At 38.1% G+C, this 17,500-nt stretch overlaps 1 protein-coding gene and 1 long non-coding RNA gene across 2 annotated transcripts in view; one reads left to right on the top strand and one right to left on the bottom strand.

Annotated features, from left to right (window-relative positions):
* Positions 1–17,500, top strand: part of LOC109080975 (rab3 GTPase-activating protein catalytic subunit-like) — a 64,733-nt gene that overhangs the window by 36,095 nt on the left and 11,138 nt on the right. The gene's annotated exons all lie outside the window — the stretch shown is intronic.
* On the bottom strand, positions 12,614–14,468 carry LOC122146179. Its single transcript, XR_006160877.1, has 3 exons — positions 13,677–14,468; positions 13,058–13,281; positions 12,614–12,911 (listed from the first exon to the last, which is right to left on the bottom strand). It is a non-coding gene; the product is annotated as an uncharacterized LOC122146179 (long non-coding RNA).

Raw genomic sequence — 17,500 nt, 5'->3', positions numbered from 1 at the left:
CTGAATCTGAACAACATAATAGAACCCATATTAAAGAAAAATAACTGAAAGGATTAAACTGGTCCATCTTTTTTGGCATGTTATATAACCAGCATGAACTATCTCACTAGTTATGTTTTGTATAACTAGCATGAACACACACACACACACACACACAATGCTGATCATTATTTTTATTTTATGAGAGATTTGCATTCAGAAATGCAAGCTGCCTTACTTTCGAGGGGCTGATGCGGTTTCTTCTCCGAGTTTGACACTGTGTGTGTGATGGCTCGGCCCCTCCCTCATGCCATATAATTAGTTGACACCTCGTGTATGATTGACAGGAACAGAATGTGAGGCTGATCAGACAGTCGAAACGAATATGTGCGCCTTTAGGCCTATATAATATTTTTTTTGTTCTTTGAATTAGTCAATTATTTTAAATAAAATAAAATGCATCCATTGTTTCATTATTACATAATGATTTAATTTCTATAGGCTATATATATATTTTTTTAAAAAGAGTCGGCTCTTCAGATATGCGAGTCGGCTCATTCGCGAACGACCCATCATGGAATAAGTTCACTGAAGTTCAATCAAGACGAGCCGAGATGGATGCGCCGAATCGACGATCTCAGGTAACCAGTTTTATTTGTTTTTATTTTAAATATGTCAAATGTATCTTAGAAATGTCTGGGAAGAGGGTGATTGGATTATTTTACACATAAATTACCTAGACTGTCAACCACATTGTTCACACTACGTGCCATGCCCATTGAAAGTGAGATTTTTTAGATAAAATTAAAAATAAATAAATAATAATAATAAAAATAAACAGTGCGTGATTGATTATAACACTCAACGCTGCAATCCGCGATAAAGAAAATCCACTGCAGATGACACTTTTCATTAATTTCACATCACTTCATTCGTGACAGCCATAGATAACATAATTTTACTGGGGCATTTTGCCCCCTTATCTTATTCCCCCGAAATATTTGTTCAGATTTGAATTTAGCAGTTGATCTCGCTACGTACTTAATGTTTAATCACTGGTGTGATTGCACGAGACAGTGTGTTAATTATCAGACATAAAATACTATTTTTGCCTTTTGGAATCCGCTTTCAAATATATTTGGCTAAAAAAATCTCACTTTCAATGGGCATGGCACGTAGTGTGAACAATGTGGTTGACAGTCTAGGTAATTTATATGTAAAATAATCCAATCGCCCTCTTCCCAGACATTTCTAAGATACATTTGACATATTTAACATCAAAACAAATAAAACTGGTTACATGAGATCGTCGATTCGGCGGATCCATCTCGGCTCGTCTTGATTGAACTTCAGTGAACTTATTCCATGTGTTCCATGTGCGGTTCAATATCAACCAATAAGATTCCATGTACGATGTCGCGTTTTCATTGGTCAGCCGTTGAAGCCTATTTCTGATTGGTTGTTGCCGTTTTGACAGCGTTTATGCCAAGAGCAAAGAGAAAGAATTCGAAGAGAAGAGTACTTGGCCATGCGCGAACGCACGGGACACAGTCTAAGCACATACACGCTTACTTTAAGCGAAGAGGAGAGATTCGCGATTGCACTGAACACGGGTTTAAGTGCAGGCATACTCTCTGAGGGAGCCCAGAGAAAATTCTTACAAGAGCAACGTGTATCTGAGAGCGCGCGCCCAGTTCCCGCGCGCGAGCAGAGAGATTCGCGCTCGCACATTATATTCAGGGGCGGACTGGCCATCGGGAGCAGGCCATTTCCCGGTGGCCTGATGGTCATTCTGGCCTGCCGGCTGCCGCTGTGCAGTCGATCAGGCTGACTTGCAATAGGCTGGGATGCAACTGCGAATTAATTTACGGATTTATGAATCTACGAATCAGGCGATCGCGGAGTGAAAATGACACCATCACATGACCAAACATCAGCGAAGCACTGCCTAATTGGCTATATCCAGAGGCAGGCTTCATCTTAGAAAACCGTGCTAAAAACGGAGCGTAAAAGCAAAGGAGGAGCAGAGCGGGAACGTATAAAAAAAGAGAAAAGCCCTGGCCACAGAAGCATTAAGTTGATGCAAAATCCCAGCCATGTTCACCAGTAAGGGAGCAGGTCGGTCAGCATTACATTTACATTATATTTACTAGGGGTGGGACGGTTCACTGAAAAAATCGAACTGTTCGGTTCTCCACACACGGTTCGGCACGCGCTGGGACCGCTGTTCAACTTAAATCTGACAAAGCATCTGTAATATGGTTTACTATAAATAACACGTAAAACAAACAGGGTTCAGTTAATATATGTTTCTGTTGATGGATGAACATTCTGGCTTCCCAGACATTACAACAACAGCGATGAAAAAAAAAAAAACCCCGTGGCCAAACCATTCACTCTTGTTCAATACGAATACGAACACTGGATCAGTGCATTCTTTTAAAGTGACAGTCTTTATATTAATCGAACAGGAACAACAAAGAAATCACTCACTAATCTTGATTCAAAAGCTTTTGTAACTTTAATAAAGATTTATCTTTAATTTGTAGTCCAAAATGCAATGCTGTTTTACATTTGATTACTTTATTCAATTTATGTTCCTAAAAACTATGCTATACCTACCTAAAAAACCCTGAAAGTCAGTTTTTTTATTTGTAGCTTTACTCTATTGTATTTATTTGTGCTGTTGCTTGTAGTTAGAATATTCTTAATAATATGATAAAAATATATATTTTTTTGAAAGTATAGTTTTTTTCCATAAACATAGCACATACAACGGTACCGAAACCGACTCTAAAACCGTAAAAACAAAACAAACCGTGAAAAAGTTGAACTGTTCTACCCCATATATTTACGTAATCATTTGGCAGACGGACGCTTTCATCCAAAGAGACTTACAATATATAAAAACTATTCTAAAAAAAATTACAAATATATATAATGATAGAAGTTTTAAAATAGCATCTTTATGACAAACTAGCACACTGTGTTACATATGGGGACACAGTATTTTTTTAGTGCCAAATTTGACCAGAAATTTTTATTTTCCATTTCTAGCCTACAATATGTAGTCTAGTCTACAATGTTTATTTATTTATTTTGAAGGTGACGAAGGAAGCAACAGTAGCACTAGTGCTCCAAGTGCTCCTGCTGTTGAACAAAAGGGAGTGGACAGTTCAGCTTTTGAGTCAGAGCAGGAACCTTCCGGTAAAGTTTAAGCTATAAGCAAAACTAAACATGCTGGCTATACTCTTAGAACAATATGTGCTTTTATGATTTATAAGATCATCAGTAGTAGGACTGTGATCATGGGGACATACAACTGATGGCTGCACAATTAATATAGATTATTGAAAGTGCTTATTTCATATAGCAGAGAAACTAGATGTGCAGAGTGAGAGAGAGAGGGATTCAGGGAAAGATGATATAGATGGTGGATTCCTAGTGAGTTTTTGAGGGTTTATTTATTTATCCATTCATATTATGTATGGTAGTCTACCTGTTACATCAACTAACAGGGTTATGCTGCGTTCACACCAAACGCGAATAGAGCTTCAAATTCGCGTCTACCGCGTCTAGTTTGTCGCTTGAACATTTTGAATGCATTCGCGCGTCTAGAGCGAAATAGACGCGCGTAGAAAGCAAAAGTTAAAGCGAAATTGACGCGCGTCCGAGGCGAAATCCGCTTCTTGTGGGAGGGGCAAGTGCTAGGCGGTTTGTTTGTGTGTATGATGGCTGATGTTGATCGAGCATTCGAGGCTTTTCCACTTTTTTCTGCACACGTCCTCTGAATAAACACATTATCTTGTTAGCGAAAAGTAGGGGGAAAATACTTGTAAAAAACGGTGGGAAGGCCGCGGGTCGATAAACATGTAAGTGACTCAAAAGTTAAATGTGTATTTACAACACACTCTTCCAAGCGAGTTTCTTTTTATTCCTGTCTCTATAGAAATATGAACGTTTGTCATATAGCTCCGGTTGACTGCTCACTGACAACATCATTCGTTCCTCCATGTTGAATGAGTGACTCCTGATTGGTTAACGCGGCGCGAATTGACGCCAAAGTTCAAATTTTTCAACTCGGGCGGCAGACGCGAATTCGCGTCAAACACATAAACGCACAAAAAGCACATTCGCGCCAGACGCTCAATTCGCGTCATTCGCGCGAATGAGGCGAATTTATGGCAAGCCAAAGTAGTCATAAACGCCTGCTCGGGCGTCTGATTGCACACTGACACGTCAAAAGCGTGCGATTTAACAGCAAAACGCGCGTCCTTGACGCGCGATTTGCCATAAAAACGCGCGTTCTTAGCGTGCGCTTTGGGATTGCGGAAAACGCGCGTCAGAAACGCGCGTTTTTGTGTATCAGAGATTTAGTGGTCGACGTGTGATTTGCTGTAAAAACGAGCGTTCTTGACGCGCGCTTTGGGGTCACCAAAAACGCGCGTTTTTGACGTGCGTTTATCATAATAGAAACGGGCGTCCAAGACGTGCGTTTTGAGTCGGACAAAACGCGCGTTTTTAACGTGTAAACAGGTCAACCAAACTGGCGGTGAAAACGTCTTCTTAAGTATCCAAACAGGCGAAAGGAACGCGCGCTCTCCTAGTGTTTTCAAAATGGCACGTCGAAAGCGTGTGCTCACTTCATAGGGCACGAGTCTGTAATGCTTTGTCCGCTATATATGGGGTATTACGGTAAGGCATTGCTGCCGCATACATATTATTTTTTTCCCACTCGGTCATAATGAGATGTTATGTCGTTTAAACGACACATTTTAATGTTTTTGTTTAATTTTTTTTTAATAATGACATATCATAAAAACGTGAAAAAATGTTTTCCTGGTATACAAGTTATCGTTACATTGTGCACTGCTGGTGTCGCCAGTCCTGATATAAATGAGGATCTGCACGCTTCTGAAGGATGATAAAACATTGTCTTAAATATTGTTTTTATTGTAGCTACATGTTTATTATGGTCATTAGGTTTATTAGATTAGTCTACAATATAATGCTATCCAAGAATTGCACACAAAACCGGAGGATATGACTCGTTTTGAATAATCAACTCTGGGTTGGGAATACTTCTTTATTTGAATGACTTCAGTTTGATTAGAATCTGATAGAACAAACAAAAAAACACAAAGAACATGACTTTTATGCCATTCCAAACTCTGTGGCCTGCAAAATCCCACTGCACATGTGGTTGCTGAACTCCTCATAGCTCCTGTGTACTGGTAGGCGGAGGACTACATCACATGTGTTGGCTTCAGGAAATTTGCGGTCAGTATGTATGAATTCAATGATTGGCTGGTTTTTGAATCCCAGTGGGGGCAACTCTTCCAGCCCAGAAGCAAAGGCAAGAACCTCTTGCAGAGTAAGGCATTTACTTTGGTCCACTTGCATTTCTCCACCTGTGGAAAATAATATAAACATCATAAAAAATATCTGAAACTAGGTTTTGGCTATATAGCTTTGCTTACTACTGACATCATACCTTCCACATCTAGCAAGAAGTCACGGAACCAGGCATATGTTCTTATTTCACTGCGTCTGTGATTGCTTCCCTCCTCTGCAAAGTGTGGGCTGAATACATCAATAAGGTCCTGGGCAGTCAGCGGGTCCTCTTTGGCCAGGAACAGATATCGAATATGTTTAGGATTTGCCTTTATTGCAGCATGCAACCCTAAACATCCCAGACCATCCACAAACCTACAGTGTGTAACAATGAGATAATTGTTTTCATTTCACACACACATTAGCAACTAATTAATAAGTTTGGTAACACTTTATAATAACTTTTCTTATTAAATCAATAACAAACATTTATATAATGCTTAACAGATCTTTAGTTAATGTATATTCACATAGCTAGAAATATATGCTTTTTAATGTTTACTAACGTACTTGTTATTATGTCATTAAAGTTTCAGTTCATATGATCGTGTACTCTGTAAACCATCTGTCAAACTATAATGATTTAGAGTTTCATTAATAAATCATTAACAAACATATAATGCTTAATGGATCATTAATTAATGCTTACAAATGTCATTAAACTTTCAAATCTACAAATTATTTTGAACAGAAATTACACAATCATTAAAAGCTTATTTGTTAATGTACTTTTGAATGCTACCAAATGTCATTAAACTTAAGTTCATATAACCTGTGCTTTTTTTTTACATTTCCAAATGTTGTGGGTAAAAAAGTAGCTACATTTGTGTTTAAGCATTTTACAATAATTAATGTTAATATAATTATTAACCCATAATCAGTCTGTAAAATTCATATATCTGATCTTGGTTTGTTTGTTGTGATTTCTACTATTTTCACATCTTAAATAATTTGTTCATGTTTTTGTCTTTTTTTTTTTTCTTAAATCAATTAAGTTATTACTTTTATGAGCAGTCATCTTGTTGGCAAAATGTGTCCCAAATATGAAATTCTTGACTCAACTGTTCCATTGCAAGCATTAAGTCGCCCCTCCAGGTAGAACTTCGCTGCACACTGGACGACTATCTCCCTGTCTTCCAGAGTCCGACACTGGATGTTTAAAGACCCAAGGAGAGAAAGGCTGTTTGAAGCCTCTTCTAAAGCCTCCCTGGTCTCCTCGATGGTTATGGCATCTTGGATCTAAAAAAATAGTTTATTCTTAGTAACATATCAACTTCTACTTTGGCAGAAACACTGTATTATCCAGGACTTGGTATCAGCATTAACAAATACACGTGCCTTCTGCAGCTGGCTCCTGAACACCTCATCAACAATTTCTGTCAGGTCCACATCTTCTGTAGCCTCACCCACAACCAGACTGAACAGTCGTGGTGCAAAGAAGTGGGGTGCTACACCACCATGAATCAGGCAGATACTGATCATTTTTCCGACGCAATTTGTAATCCCCTTTTGAGATGGCTGAAAAAGTTTCAAACAGACATTTGTATTCACATTTGTCAAAATTTGTCTCAAAGTTCAATGCTAAGAGAGAAATTGTCTTTTACAGAATTTGATATGTAAGGCCTACAACAAATGGCTGGTAGGGACTACAGTGAGCTATTTCTTGAGTTGGTGGCATCACAAACTCTAAAATTTACATAAACCCTGCCCCTGGGAACACGCAATAAAGGGGGTTAGGCCATGTTGGGCTACTTCAGAGAAGAGGAAGACTGTAGTGTGTTGTAGAGTGTTGTTGCCATGACGTCAAAAGACTGTTATTTTCGCCACTATTGCAGGGTCTCTTTGCTCTGCCTTTCTAGGGACACTGTACTTAGGGAACAATGGTTAAAATGTATTTTTAACTCTGTTGAAAATTATCCAAATATTGCTCCCTGTACTGCACATTTTACGAAGGACAGTTTCCTCTCGAGAGTGAAAAATGCTACCTATCAGTTTGAGTGTCCAACAGGATATTAATGTGGTTTGAGGCTTTATTAATGCCTACATCTACCCCAACCCTGAACCTAACCTTACAATATTAAAAATACAATGTTGGTAGAATGATCTGATAGGTATGCATTATTTGTTAGAACACTGGATTCAACCAAAAACTTGTCCTGAAAGATGAAGCAGTTCCCACTTTAAGAGCAGCTGTTGTTTATGGGCCACAACCTGTATTTTTTATTCTTTGTTTTTGTGTTTTTCATTAATAGCTTCTATTGTTAATTGTATGTTGTTGCAAAGATGTAAACAAAGGGCAGTGCTGTTTAGCTCCACTAGCCAGCTAGCTAAATGCTTCAACAGACTGATTTAGGAGAACGGAAACAGCTGTGTAGAATAAAGGTAAAATATGTGAACAATAATGTGATTTTTTGTTTTTGAAACGAAGAATGAACATGTTACAGTGCACCCTTATAAACACAATCAAGCCTAAGAAAATTAGCGGGTTGACCACCCCTTGCATGGATTGGACCCTTGAATAAATATAAATATAACAAAATGCTTACCATGACTATCCAGGGCCAGTAATTTTGAATGATCTGGCCCTTCAAACAGGCACCTGTTCTGTATATCCTTCATTAGGAGACAACAAAATTCCCTTGTTGGCCCACCATCATCCACTGCCCCTTCTGCGTTATTGCCAAGATCCATAAACACGACTCCCAGTGGCTTATATGGGTCGAACAGGCGTCTAGTGAATGCACGTTTTGCAGATCCATAAATGTCATCTCTGCATGCATTAATCATATTTGACGTGTGTCGATCCTCCAAATTAATTTTGTTGGTGAGCTCTGTGAGTATCTCTATAGCACGTTGCCTGAAAGAGAACAAGAGAGTACAAAAATAATTTAGAAATGAATCAACTTTACTGAGATATAACATTTGTGAGAAGACCACATGTCCACCAATGCATTTTTTCCCCAAATCTAATGTATTTTTTCAGTTGTTTTCAATGGGGAGTTGAGTATTTTTGTGCGCTCTGCAAGTTTTTTCTTATCGCCCAGAGTTGAAGAATGTTCAACTTTGGGTAAAATGCAGCGCTCAATGCTTTCACTTTCTAATTAGCCGTCCAATCAAAGTGGAGGATGGGCGGGACTAATGCCACACAACCAATCTTTACAACCTGCTTGTTCAGCAACAGCAACAGACCACAAGAAGTACAACAATGGAACAAAATAATTTTAAACAAGGGCCAGAGCAAGTAATTACATTTTATATTGAGAATTAAAATATATGCAGAATCAGATACTAGGTACACTTCCGTGGATATTCCGTATCAAACAAAACGCTGCGCCACAGACGCACTCTCAAGCGCTAACAGCAAGGAATTTTCAGCAGAGCACCTGGCATTTTCAGTTGGCAAAAACGCTTTGGTGGACACACAGCCTAAGGTTGTAAGGAATCACAAGAAGAAAATGAAATGAGTCGAGAGTGGGTGTTTACTTGGTGTTTACTGATGAGTCTATTTGGCCAATGAGGTCCTCCTCTGGCCATTCATCAATGTTGGATTCAGGATTTGGAGAGTTGAAACGGATTTGCTGTATATAATTCAGACAGTGAATTATTTCAGTAATTTTCAATGAACAGAGTCTGAATCTAGTTGAGGTAAACTGTGAAGTCAAAAAAGTCATAAAGGTCCATTATTACCTTTTAAAGCTAAAGTATTAGCACCCCACACAACCAAAATAAGACTGTTTTTTAAAAACAAGGAAACAACACTGAAATAAATAACATACTTCCACCTCCTCTCCTTCCAACCACTGAACAAATAATGTGCAAGGTGTAGTAAAGTTATGTTCTTCAAGAGTTCCAGTCATAGTGCTTGATAGCCGTGTGCCTGCACTTGGCATGCTCAACCAGAATATTTCACTGGCCGAGTCGTCATTGCCAGCGTAATCCATAAGGTTCTATTTAAATACAAAAAAACAAAACAAAACATAAAAACATAAAAAAAACAGATACCAGGAAAAACATACACACTTATAGCCTATACAGAGGTTCATGTACAGTACTAGTCAAAAGTTTTGACACTCTTTCCCATTTTCTTGGATGGGAAACTGAGTCCAAACTTTTGTCTGGTACTGTACTGCAAAATAGCTCAACTTAATTTAAATATCAAGAGATCTTAGCAAACAACATTTTGGTAAATTTGAACCAATTGAGAAATAACATGCTTGTTAATCTCAAGATGAGAGAGTGGAGTAGGAAACACCTGCAATGACTGTGTAGGTAGGAACCGCCTCGACTTCATGGAACCATCACAGTATTTGAGCTGGATTCTGAAGCCATCTAAAGGTTCAGGACACAGGCGACTGCGTCTTTCCAGTAAGGCCTTGTAAAAAACAAGACAACACAGCTTTGGTAATCATCAAAGAAGTAAAGATGAGATTTACATACAGTCCCAAAAATCTATCAATGGGTGGGGAGAATGAGAGATTTGCTTCTGGACCTATCTGAACCTTGGCTGGACTGAGAATAGATGTGTGCTTGAGGTGGGATTTACAAAAACATCAGTAAATTAACTACCAGGTCAAATGTATCATTATTTCAATTAGGGGTGTGTAATATATATCGTCTGTGATAATATTGTATTTTTTTTTTACATTCTCGAGTATATTGCAAAAAAACATACAAAACACATCTACAGAGTGCATAAACACATTACATGATGAAGTCTAATCAAAACTAGTGCGCATGCGCATTTATAGTGTGTTCTTTCACTGCATGATTCAGTCTATTAAAATCTGATTAAAATACACTTAGAATGATCACAAAATTCAAGATATGGAGACAGAAATGTATAGCTTTATATCATTTAATATAGTTAATCGATATCACATGAAGAATGCATTTTTTCCCCTCTGAAAATTGGCATGATTATTAATGTTGTGTTGTTGAACAGTTCAATAAACCATTACCAATGTGATATTGAACAGTTCAATAAACAAGAAGTTAATTTAGAGATTTATTGTAATTATAAAAAAAAAAATAATTCCAAAAATTCCAAATTCTGAGCAACATGATGGTGTTTCGTTCCTAAATGAATCAACCATTTAAATGATTTGGTTAAATCTGTCACAAATCTGGTCTATGAACTTCCGTTAACTCACCACCAGGGGTCACCCGCTCACTACATGGACTCTTGCACCCACACTAACTGTTGCACTTCACCCGACTCCAGTTCGCATCACCCATTGCACTACTTACACACACACAGCTGAAGGCACTGATTGCACACAGCTGTAACCAATCACACATTCACTATATAACACTCACTGAGATCACTTTCAAACTGCAGAGTATTGTATGTGCTTATCACTAGTTGTGAAAACTATGTTTTGGAGCCTGTTTTAAGTTTCTTTGCCTTGTCTGTTTCCTCGTCTTCTGATTATTGCCTGTGTACTTTGGATTACCTCTCTCGTCTTGCCCTGTTTGGATACTGTTTGCCCCTGCCTGAACCTTTTGCTTTGTACCTGGATTATCTTTCTAGTCTTGCCCTGTTGGATTATGTTCATCGTCAACTGACCCTTGCTTGTTTACTGGACTGCTCTTGCCTTGCCTTCTACATGTCATTTTGCCATCGCCTGATCTATGCCTGTTTATGACCTCATCTTTATTAAAAGCTTTGCACATGGATCCGCATGTCTGATCAGTCCCGTAACACAATCGCAGTGACTCCCTTATTAACAGTGACTTGCTGCCACCTACTGGCGGTTTTAATTTCTAATTTCACATTAAAGCTATCTTTTCGGTTTTTAAACAATTTCAAATATCAGTATTTTAACATTTTGTTTAAATATCAAAACATTACAAATGCATAAATCATTGCATGTTAACTGCATTTATGTCCTGCATCTAGATGCAGCATCTGTGTTTCCTCTGCATTGCAAAGACAAATTTTGTTGATACTGATTTAATTTGCTTGGTAACAGCCCAAATGTTTTACTATTCTAACTGACTGTAAGAATTTGACTCAAAAGATAATGCACACTTTTAGTAATAAAATGGCTTTATAACGGTAAATATGCCCATATAAGGTACAAATCAATTTAAACTTATTGGAAAAGATAAATTTCTATCACTGCTGTGAACCACCAAATAGAATATGATTTATATCAAAAACTTTAGGAGTCAGCTGTCCACGGTAGTCCTTAAGATACCAGCACAATAATGCACTCAGCAAAATATCATCTAATTATTGTTACTGATAAAATCCCAGAAAGTATTGAGATATAATTTTGTTAATATAGCACATCCCAAATTTGAATACTTATATGAGCAGAAACTAAAGATGTTCATTAAATTGTCCTTGCCTCGTCTTCTATGACATTTTACATAACTTTGGTCTTGGAAAAGTCCAGCTCACTGTCAAATTCTACAAAAGGATCAAATTTACTTACATTCAGTCTCCTCTCTTCCATCAACTGTGCAGCTTCCTCGCTACACTCCAAAGACAATCTCTGCGCTTCCTAATAACAGAGAAGTGTATTACGGCCAGAGTTTACTTGTACATTTTATGACATTTAAACCCCAATTTACAGCTCAACTATAAACATAAAATGGCATTGTGTCAATCCAGTAAATATAACCTCTTCAGTATGTCCCTCGCCTAAAAGTTAAGTTAAACTGAAAAGTAGTAAAACCAAAAAGTGAATGTCTAAGAAAAACAAATGGATTTGCATCGTTTTTGGACTTGCCCTCTCCTGGTCCCTTTGCTGGTCTCTGTTGAGGGCCTCCAGGTATTCTATGTCCTGGCTTCTCCTTAGTGTCCGTGTCTGTTCTACAGTCTTTATATGAAAACACACAAATTATGTGGCAACACAGACTTAGACACAAAAATTAAGCACAGTGTAGTATTTCAGCACTGGATATGTCCTAACAAACTATAAATTAAACTGATTGCATATATACAATTTTTCAGTTAGCGGATGCAACTCACTTCCACTCTCTGTTCAAAAGATGGCACCTCTGGATTTTGCCCTCTAGCCTCTGCCAGTCGTGTGTTTCCTCAATTGAGGGAAAATACATAAAATCACAAAGGTATACACATTTAATTAAAAATAGAGTTCTGAACACCAGGGGGAAACGAGTAACCTCTTAAATTAAAAGATTTTAACCTCATCCAGCCTCTTTTGTGACTTGGAGGCTAATTATCTTTGACTTCTTTGCAATCACGATTGCAACATTTGTAATTACAAATAGTTATATAATTCTTCCAAAGTTCAACTTACCTCCACAAACACACAGTCTGAATCCTCACAACTGACATCATTATGCACCTGACTAGACAATCTGCTTGAGCTATTTCTAATTTGCTGTGCAGTGCTTAAGGGTATCCTTCCTGGTGATAGGTACACATGTCTTTCTTCTGTGGGGGGCACATGGCTGTTGTCAGGTAACAGAGAGTCTGACAGTCTTGGCCTGGTAAAGGGACTGGAATTTGGCGTTACAGGTGAGGGTGCCTGGTTGTGCACACTAAAAGTAGGTTGGTCCTCGCCCTGTGTGTATAAATGACAGGTTAGTAAAACTGCGTAATGATGTATAAATCCATCAATGTTTCAAAAACGGAGTATTCATATGGAGTAGTTAAATACATCAAAAAAGGTAGCAATAGATAATTCTGGTTCTATACAAAATGGGTTACCTTGATTCTGACATAAACCGCAGACCTATTCAATTCAAGGCACTCTTTTATGTCACGTGGTGTGATGCCAGGCAAATTCAGGATGATGATGTTATGATGGGCATCCATCCGACAAAGCTCGAATGTTCTATCACCAAGCATTGGGAAAACACGCCTTATTTCACTGACAAACTCCTCCTCTGTCTGGTCCAAAGGCACATACAGATTTACAATACCCTGGCTCTCTGCAATTAAAACATAGGAAAAAAAAAAAAATCAAAGTCCAATTCCAAATCCTGTGTCCAAAAACCTATGGCCAAGTCAAACACTGATTGAAAAATAGACTATAGGGCTGCAACAAATGATTATTTTGATAATCAATTAATGTAACCTAACGATTATTAGAACAATTACTCGAATACTCGCTAATTATTTCACTGATTATTCAGGAGCTTTTTAACTATTATTCTGCTTTACAATTACGTATAATATTGAGTTAAAAAAAATTCAGCTTTTGAAAATGTCAGTTATATTTTCTATTGTACAAAAACTTAATTTAAAAGTAGTGACCAAAGATTCTACATATTCGTTTGACCTCCAACTGTTGAAAACTTATTATTTCAATCAACTCAATATATACCTCGAGCAACTGGACGATTTGTCCCCTCTTCAATGAATCCCAAGCGTACCCTTATCGTACGCGCGGCGGGGTTGGGCCTCCTCCTTCTCCTCCTTGGAGGTCTTGGATTTGTCTCATTTCTGAATTCTCGCAACCTACAAGTAAAAACGTTACACTAATTTGGACATGTGGTTTTAGATTATCGCTAACGTTATACATTAACCCTTCAATTATGCTCACATGACTGAAGATTTCTTTAAGCTACAGGTGTCTTGCCAAAAAAGTGATCGGTTCATACGATTGCTGTCCGCGGGAGCGCGCGCAGGATGTTCAATCACAATTTACATTTATGGCTAGGTTATACATAAAATAAATTAACTCTCTTGCAAGTATTCTTATGACTACACATTGTTTTACAGTAGCCTCAATAAAATACCTTTCAATAAGACTGCCTTCTTGGTCCTCGTTTGCCAGACTTGCTTGTCCTATTAACCTATCAAAGTTAGCATTTATCTGTGATCGTAAACTTATGAGACGTGATCTGTACCTCTGATCTGACATGTTCTTTCTCTTCTATAACAAGCTGAAGGCTGATCTTTCTCCACTATCACTTAAGTATGTAGCTAGCCATGTGCTCTATGCAGACCACGTTTTCCCATCATCCTATTTGTCATGGCCGGATTTCCCAGACTTACGCAAACCATTTCGCGCGTAATTATATCGTTATTATTGGATGATATTATACTTATTTAAAAACATAATATTCATGACTTTAATAATGTAATTAACAACGTAAAGTGTAAAACAAAAAACTACAAATGCATTAATTAAATATTTGCAAATTAATTAAATCTTTATAAAACTAATGTATTATAAATCACACCTTATATGATGGACACTTAGACAAGAGTATAAACGCATATTAATAAATTTATTTGAAATTTTACTGTTTGTCGTTTTAATTATTGTATGAACAATTTACTGCCAAATAATATGCCAGATAACAGAATAACAAAAACTCAATTACCCTTTAACAAGGACCTCCATACGCATTCAGGGACACATTTAAAAAAAAGGCTAATGTGCAATGCAGTCAACATCACACAAACACAAGCTAAACCTATGTACCTGTACTGTCAAGAATGGCCAAGTAGCTTACAATGACTTAGACCAATACATAGAACTTACAAGTACTGTTAAAAAAATTGTCACAAAGCTACAGTATTAACGGTATATGGATGAACTGCAGACTGCAGGAACATAATTGTCATCTGAAGAAGGTCAACACCCATGCCATCCCTGGAGACACCCAGAGGATCCACCAAGCGCTGGAGTTGATGAACATCACCTTCATTTAGATTGAACAGGCTTTCAGGGACATTAATGTCCTCTCTCCATAGAGGATCGGCATTATGGTACTCAGGTGTGTGCCATTGCTGGTTCTGGTCCCTGTGGTAGAACATCACCCTGAAGTTGTGGGGCATTGACAGGTCCTTCAAATACATCCTGAATGGCTCTTAAGGGCCTGTTCTGCAACCGCAGGCATGCTCGGACATACAGCTGTACTGGTGTACTAAATCCCTCAGTGCGCAGGCCATGATTATTCCAACGACGGCGGAAAATTCTGAGATCCCTGTTTATTCTCGGGAGATACACATACTGCAAAGCCCACATGTGCAGTTCATTGGCAGGATCAATGATCCCCTCAGACTCCAGGAATGTAAAAGAGGCTATGGTACACATTGATCATGCCAGGACCAAAGATCACCCACCCCAAAACCTCTCGATCCTTTGATTGTGTGTACTCTGACCATCTTAGAACACTCCTTGTGCCCATTCCACGGAAGACATTCATGAAGAGACACACATCAACATTCTCGCTCCACCGTAATCACAACGCACTTGTGATGGCACACCATACTGGGTGACTGCTGTGCTGAAATGTTGCAGGACTGTACTGCTGCGATTGTTGTTGGATGCAACAAGGAAAACCACAAGCCGACTGTAGCCATCAATCGATCCATGAATCACAATCCGCCACCTTTGAAAGCAAAGTATTTTTTAAATTACCATGCAGCTCTTTCTCTAGTAGTTAATATGAATATGAAGGAATATTACATAGCTGATAAAGTCATTATAATGCAAATCCTTGAAAACAATGTCTTACTATGAAACTATATAATATGGATTACGAAAATTGTCTAGTATTTGTCTAGCTTGATGTATGGCTCCAACACATCTACCACAATTACCAGTCAAAACAACTGTAAACATGACGATTGGATGAATACCAAGTAAACTACCATATTAAATAGGTTTTAATTAATTGTAAAGTTTATTTTTTGCAGATGTTAAGAAAATTAATCATTACCTTATGAGTTTGTGATAACCGTCTAGGTGCCAGAGAGAGTTTGGACCAGCTCCGTCGGGGGGGTGGGCGATATGTTCTGGCGCTGTAGTCTTTGTGAGGGATTTAGCTCTCAAAACCAGCTGCATCTGTATTGGTTCGAAGCATACTTGCCCTCACACCCTCCTCCTCTGTACAAGCACATCTGCTGAGCTTAACTGGCAGCCCTCACAGATTCAGGTCCAATTAGATAGGTTTTTTGACCGACAGCATCAATGACCATGCTGTCAAGCTCCTGATCCGTAATCTGTGCATAGCGTCTTTGAACGATTTGAGATGAAAGATTCTGTTTAAAGGGGAAGATTTGGACAAAGCAGTTACTTAATATTGTTAACCATTTAATTTTATGCCATTATTTTATTTATAAATATATTACAAAGTCCCCTTACCCCAAGGTTATGATATTTCTTTAGGTTCTAGGGGATTTACATTTTTTTTTTTTTTTTTTTTTGCATTACAAAGCAACTGTTTGCCAATAATAGCCGTGGGATTTACTTCCAAGTCTACATCCTCCAGGCCAATTCAAACAGAGCGTTCTGATGAGGGGGGGTTAAAAACGGACAGAAAATAGTTAATTACTTCTAAATTATGGTGTTTTTTTTTTGATGCAAAAGTCTTGATAACATGTATAAGACCTCAGATAACAGTACAAAATAATAAAAAGGCCGTTCATGACTCCTTTAGGCTCCAAAGATATCCATGTGTCCACTCTATAGTTTCCTGATAGCCACTTGTTAAGATGAAAACATGAGGCAACTTGACTTCAATTTAAGACATTTGGAAGTCATGACTTCTGTTTTAACCCCTGTGCTCACATGAACATTTACAGTAATTTTATGGCATGCACAAATATGTATTAAGCATTAGAGATTGGCTGAACCTTGCCTTAGTCGCCGTCTCACAGTGGACTGTGACACACCAAGGATTTCAGCAATTTGCCTTGAAGTAAATCCAGAACCCACCACAGAAGTTCTAGGTTGTGCCCTGGTTATATCATAGGATGGGGGAACCTTTACCATCATGAATAAATGGTACTTGATACCCACTTAAACGTTCTGGAAGAATAGAAAAAACAGACAGTATTTTCTATAAGGTGTTCATAGGAACTCGCATGCAGACTACATGGTCATACCATAAATGGACTGGTGAATAATTTCTGCCCATTAACAATCTGACAGGCTAACTGGAGAAGCTGTTTGATTGGTGTTCAAAAAATATATATTTCCACCTGATGGGCTCTTTGAATATGGTACAAATTTCGGGCCATCCCAAGTAGCATTGCGTTACTTAAACTTAGTGTGGGGCAACAAATGTAAATATAAATATTTCAATGACATCAACCACCTTGATTACTGGCCTGGTCTCGCAGGACCTGAATGAATGCTGATAGAAGGCCGTATGAGTTCTTGCAAAGAAGTAGTCCCAAATGGTACCCTCA

Source organism: Cyprinus carpio, chromosome A9 (assembly GCF_018340385.1).
Source record: "Cyprinus carpio isolate SPL01 chromosome A9, ASM1834038v1, whole genome shotgun sequence".
Classification (NCBI taxonomy): Eukaryota; Metazoa; Chordata; class Actinopteri; order Cypriniformes; family Cyprinidae; genus Cyprinus; species Cyprinus carpio.
Note: the sequence above shows the minus strand (reverse complement) of the source record. Positions and strands in the feature narration are given on the sequence as shown.